At 38.4% G+C, this 6,240-nt stretch overlaps 1 long non-coding RNA gene across 1 annotated transcript; it reads left to right on the top strand.

Moving 5' to 3' along the window:
• The first annotated feature begins 439 nt into the window (after positions 1-439).
• LOC137572918 (uncharacterized) lies at positions 440-2,434 on the top strand. Its single transcript, XR_011031757.1, has 2 exons — positions 440-509; positions 574-2,434. It is a non-coding gene; the product is annotated as an uncharacterized lncRNA (long non-coding RNA).
• Positions 2,435-6,240: the final 3,806 nt, after the last annotated feature.

The raw sequence follows: 6,240 nt of genomic DNA on the forward strand, positions 1-6,240 counted from the left end.
TCTCCAGCTGACCGGCACGACAGAAATGAAAATTTCTCAGCACTTTAAAGTTTGACTTGAAATCGAGGCTAATGGAATGTAAGTGAAAGACCCTCATTTGATTTGCCACTTTGCTAAAACATTTCGTATGCAAATTTTGTATTCACATAAGAGTTGCCAGAGAGATGGTGAAGCGATACAGAGCTGATACATTTAAGGTAAGAATCAAAGCATTGCATTGAAAGAAAAGTATTTTTCTTCTTTTTCCCCTTTGAGTGCCTTGCCACATAAATTTGCACTTTGTTTTGTTTGTAGAGCAATTGAAGAAAGCCAGCGATAAAGTGGGAAAGAAAGCAAAGCAAGCAAAGAAATATAAATTTGTTAACCAAAATGAAATGAAATATGTTTACTTTTTTTCAACTTTAAGATCTTCAAAGTAGTCTTTGCTTTGTCTTTTAGTGAGCTAGACATCAAATTTTCACAAGCGAGTATATTTTACTAAAGTAGCTTAATATAAAATAATGTTCAAGGTAAAAAAACGAATACATTTTAATATTTATTTCTTTCTTTCTTTTTATAATTTTTCCATTGCAGGGCAAGTGTAATGTTCATCCGAGAGTCTCGGAAAACGTTGTTCATCTACGTCGCATACCAGAACCTCCGAAATGCAAAATCAATTATGGCCTTAGACGTAAATGTTCACTAATACAGCAGACGGAGCAGCGTCGTAACTCTTCACCCATTTATTCTATCCGAAAGGAAGCCCAAACCACATGGTTGAAAACTGACACTGAAGTTATTGCCATTGAAAACAAACACATGAAAGAAATGGGCATGGACATTAATAATTTTTTTAATCCAGATTTTGAGAAAGTCAAACAACATAAGTCGAATAAAATCGAAACAGATGCTAAATTGCAGTCCGTCGATAAAACAATGAAACCCGCTGAGCGAGTCAATGTAGAGGATGTCTTTAAGGTTATCGAACTACAAAGTGGACTTAGCACCGCAAATAAGGTAATGGATCGTCTATCGTACTCTGATATGAAATCACGTAGAATTCGCAAATTGAATAGTGCAAAGCTATTTTGTAATGACAATGTCAAAATGATTGACTCTAAACAATTGAAAAATATGAAGAGCTCGCGCGTAGTCTCGCAAACTTTAATAAGAAATAGAATCACTAAGAATAAATCAGCAGAGGATCAAAAGAACAAGAGAAACTCTCCACGTAGAGTATTTGATTCTCAATCATATTCTGTTCGCCCTAAAAAACTCGAAGTCTTGGTAAAACGAAAGGAACTCAAGGAAAGCGAGTCAGATTTACAGTTAAATTTTAAACTTGATGGTGTGAGATATAATCACACTGAAAATGTGAAAATTGAAGACCTTGGTCCATCATCAGATGAATCTGCGACTTCAGTAGATAATATGCCAAAAGTACTCACAGATTTATTGAAAGAAAAGCAGGCTCATTGTAAGCCATTTCAGAAAATGGTCTGCAATAATCTTCCACCCATTGAGGAAAGAGAAGAAACATCCGATTTGCTTTTACCAAATAGTTCTACTGAAAATCAGAAGGATACACTCGAGTGGTTTAAAAAGCATATTGGGAAACCCTTTAATGAGATATATGAACTTAACCAAAAGTCACAGGAGGAATCAAAAAAGCAAGAAAAACCATTGTCAGCTGTTTTACCAAAATCAAATTGGAGCTCTCGAATTAGAAGGAAGCATGTACGCAGTCATCTCGTCTTGATTGAAAAACAAAGATTTCCTGAAGCCATGCAAGCAAAAATCATCTATCCACCCGAAAAAACTGAAAAAATCGAAATAAATATTGATGATTTAGTTTTTCCAGAACCCGAGTATCTGTCAAGTTTAGTTCCCTACGCTTTGGAAACCACAATGGATATGAACATTGACCGGGAATCGTCTATGCGTATTTCCGCCCTTGTCGAGAGGGCTCAAGGTTTGCGTCGCGAGTACGAGAAACGATTACTAATTGAAAAGTATATGGACGCTTTACCAAATCGTCTTAATGCCAAACAAGCAGAGTTTGCCAGAACAATATGTGAATTTCCTAATAATCAGCTTCAAGAGATAGACAAATGTCCTTGCGGTGTACCACTGACACACTGCAGGGCCATAATGCCCAGACCCAATTGGATTAACGAATCGGACTCACTCACCAAGTGGCTTATGGCCATGCCACCAGCAGTTTTAATCTCGATATTTATCATATGCATTTTCAGCATTTGTGTTCTTGCCTATGGCAAACATAGGCCAATGACCACATGGGAGTATATGATGAATACATTTCAACAACCGTTTAAAAAATCTACAAACACGTTCCCCTCGAATTTCTTTTAATAGTTTTGCTTTGTGAATTGTTATATTTTTTATGCAAAGCATTTAAATAAAAAAATGTTCAAATAACTAGATCATGACGAAATTCATTAGATGTTGGTAATAATTTGAAAAGGTAAAGGGTAAAAAAAATTAAATTAGGGGGAAAATAATAACTGCTAAGCAAAAAGAAAGCACAAACTGTTCACTTTGAATTTCTTAAGGAACTGGTTGAAAGAAAACATTAGACTGCACTATTTATGCAAATACAATCGTCTCTGTCAACTAATTCCCCGAACTTCATGTCTCCCTCTCTCCCTGTCTGTCTTTAATTGGTTTGGCAGAGGCAATATGATCAATAGAGTTCCATGAGTTAATTTTCACCCCAATCTGAACGGATTTGTGCACAAAATTTGTCCGTTTGTTCCTCCCATGGGCCGCAGAGCTAAATCAATTGCCAAAACAGAGAATTGCGAACTATTTCCTGTATGCCATGAGCATGAACATTGTCCGCCCCGTTAAGCTCCAGTCCAATGCATCAACTCCCACTGTCGGCCCACCACTGCCAAGCATATTTTGTGCCATTTTTATGAGGCATGCAGGAAAAAACAGAAATGCCTACGCAGTTGAGTCGAGTCGAGTCGAATCGAATCGATGACCATGTCCATGGGAGCCACGCAACGCTATGCGCTGTCAACAATCACGAACCAATTGTCTATAAATACCAGTAGCGTTAAGGCAAACTCACTCAGCCCGCGCACAATCCCAATCCCAATACTTGGGGTGCTTGCAATCTCTACGTCTCTTTCTTTCTCTCTCTCTCTCTTTCTATCAAACAAACGCACAATCTGGATGTGACTGGACTGTGGGAATGGAATGAATGGACTGCTCTTCCTCCACTCTTTGCTCCGTTTTTACTTCCGCTCTGTCGTTTTTCATTACATCGCATGTAACTTCCGGTTTGTTAAAGCGACACGCACTGTCCTACTATATAGACCAGGCTCCTCTTCGTTGTTATGGCTGCTGCTGACATCCGTGCAAACAAAAATGTACCAAACAACCAGTTGGCTAGAGATGTCACAACGCTCAATTTAAAGAATTTTGTTTTCTAGTGTTTCGTAGTTGAAATATGCAGCCAAACTATTTTTAGAAAATTCTTCCATTTGCCTTAATAAAATAAATGAATTAACATTCTACCATTTTTGGAATTTAAAAGTTAATTTAGACTGTTTACAATATTCATGTGTACCACTCTCCCATCCCTAAATGTAACGCACACACTTCCGCTGGTAAGGCTGACCAGGCAAAGGCTGACTTCAACCCCAACCCCACACACTGATGAAGGTCTTTCGTCCTTGTTTTCACTGTTTGTGTGCACGTTTAGGACTGGAAATGACAAATTCACTGTAGGTGGGCCATTGCTGTCGTCGTTGCTGGCCCTACTGCTGCTGCTGCCGCTCAATGGTTAACTCCTCCAACACGTTTGCGACTCAGCAAACACCATCATCAATTTCCGTGGGGAAATCACACAAAATTTTTGCACAAACAAAATGTTTGTTTGGTTCAAATCCCCCCGAAAAAACACAAAAAAAGAAAAAATTGGAACCAAAAAAAGTAGAAATAGGAAAAGCCCACGAATTTTTGCATGTGGTTAGCATTTATCTTCCTTTGGTTGGAGTTTTTATTCGTTTTCCCCTCTTCAATCGGATTGACATCGGGCGGGGGGCTGACTGCAGCTTAGGCAGCAACTATTTTCCCCCTCACTGCATTCACATTGATGTGGAGAGTTCGACCAACTCGACCACATTACGACATCCTTTGCTCTGGATCTTTAACGTTAATTCGCCCCAAACGAAATTCTTGGCCGTCGGTGGAGTCGTCCCTTCTTCCATTAGTTGCAGACCTTCAAAGTGTCGCTCAATTAGCCACAATTTCCACTCATTTGTTGCACTCAATTTTCCTGATGATGGACATTTTCAAGACGGGGTTCGCAAATACTTTAAGACTTGGTCATCAAATTATGAAACTTGTGAATGGAGGGGGTTGGTGGAACTGGACAAAAATTGTTGTTTTCCAAAAATTATACAACAGTCCGCCAAAGGTTTTATTGCCGCTACTGTTGTTGCGGCAGTTGGTAGTAATTTGCCTGCCACTTCACAGAAAGCGTAAAACTTTCAAAAAGTCATCAAAAGTTTATGTAGCCAAGATTCACCTTAGTCGGTCGAGAACAACAACGACAGGCAGACCAACAGACAGACAGTTGTCGATTTTCAGAGGTTTTCTCTTGCATATGCTTATGGGAAACTTTTTGTTTCACAAAATTTTTTTTTTAAAGCTTCCCCCATTTGTTTTTTTTTTTTTTGCTTGTTATCCATTTAAGCGGGGGTCGAGGGGAAAGGAACGAAATGTGCGATGTGGCAGAGTTCATTGGCTAATTAGCTCGATGCCATTGGGAGACGCACTAAAAATTACAACAAAAAAAGAAAAATCCGAGAAGAAATAAACTCGATTCGATGCTATCGAGTTGCGTTTTCCCTTTTGTATTTCTGCTTCGTTTGCTTTGGCGCGTTGTAATTGCAAAAGTTTATCTTTATCTGGGCCAGCAGCAGAAACAGCAGCAGCAGCAGCAGCAACTAAAGCGGCAAATGGTCACATTAAAGTAATTACATTCACTGCTCATTCCATTCGCCCTGTTAGTTATCCCAAGATGGAACCAAAATGGAAAAGTCTCCTCATCGTCTTAGCAACTCACCGCAGGAGCCACTTGCCCTTACGCTAATTTGCTTCCTTTTAGACCATACAATGAGCATGCCAGTGGAGGCGGTAAATGGACATAAAGAGCCAAATATCTTTTGGGTTTTGTTTCATCTCATCTCATGCGGAGTATACCAAAGGGAATATTCAAGAATTGTTTTGAAATTTGTGGAAATTGCGGTTATCAATCAAATACCTTCAATTTGCTCATCATTCACCCTAAAAGCCTCGAGGTAGTAAAGCTACATTTAAAATTTGGACCAAAAGCCAATCATATTAATAACTTTGTTTAGACAATCCTTAAAATAGCTCAACCCTTTTCAATTAACCGGAAGTGAAGTCTGTCAATAAAAGAGAATCGCCTTTTTACAATTTCGAAGTTTATTATTACACTAAACTAAATATATTTTGTTTCATATCGAAATTAGTCCGAGATCAACTGACATATAAATGGTATATACTTTTACCCTTGTATCAAAAGTGGCATCAATTTCAAATAAAAGACAAAAATTGTGTGAAATCTGTGTGTGTGTGTGTGTGTATTGGAGGGCGGCCGATTGTGAGGGAAGTGTCAGTGGGGTATTCGGGGTGTGCCATGGCAAATCAACAGCGCCAAATTCAATTGCAAATACTGAAACACATTGTTCTCATGTCTCACTATTTCGTTGACAATTTTTTAGTTTTTTTTTTCCTTTCCTTTCTTTTCATTTTTCTTGTTGTTTTATTGTTACGTATTTCCCATTGGCGAGAGAAAGACACACTGTCAGGATGAAAAAGATTACGGATAAGGGGTGTCAGAGTGTGAGGGGGTCTACTGCCACCATAGGGATTTATTGAAAATGCTTCGATTTATGTTTAGTGCGATATTTGCATTTTGGCTGACGAACGAAATAGCGACAAATGCAACAGAAATATGTTACAACAAGCTGGCGGAATAGTGAGTTGGGAAAAAGCTGTGGGGAAATTGAAAGAAAACCTTGAGCTAGATGTTTATTTCGACAATCAATGAGAGTTTGATAATGCTCAAATAGATGAATACAGAATGCTCTATGTATTGTTTTGATTATTACGAATATACCAATCCCTGAACCAGGTTAAGAAATTAGACCAAGATTATACAAAATATGGCCAACAAAGCATTGGCAATTCGTGCTAAAA

The sequence above is a fragment of the Drosophila tropicalis genome, unplaced genomic scaffold, assembly GCF_018151085.1.
Source record: "Drosophila tropicalis isolate 14030-0801.00 unplaced genomic scaffold, ASM1815108v1 contig_393, whole genome shotgun sequence".
NCBI lineage: Eukaryota > Metazoa > Arthropoda > Insecta > Diptera > Drosophilidae > Drosophila > Drosophila tropicalis.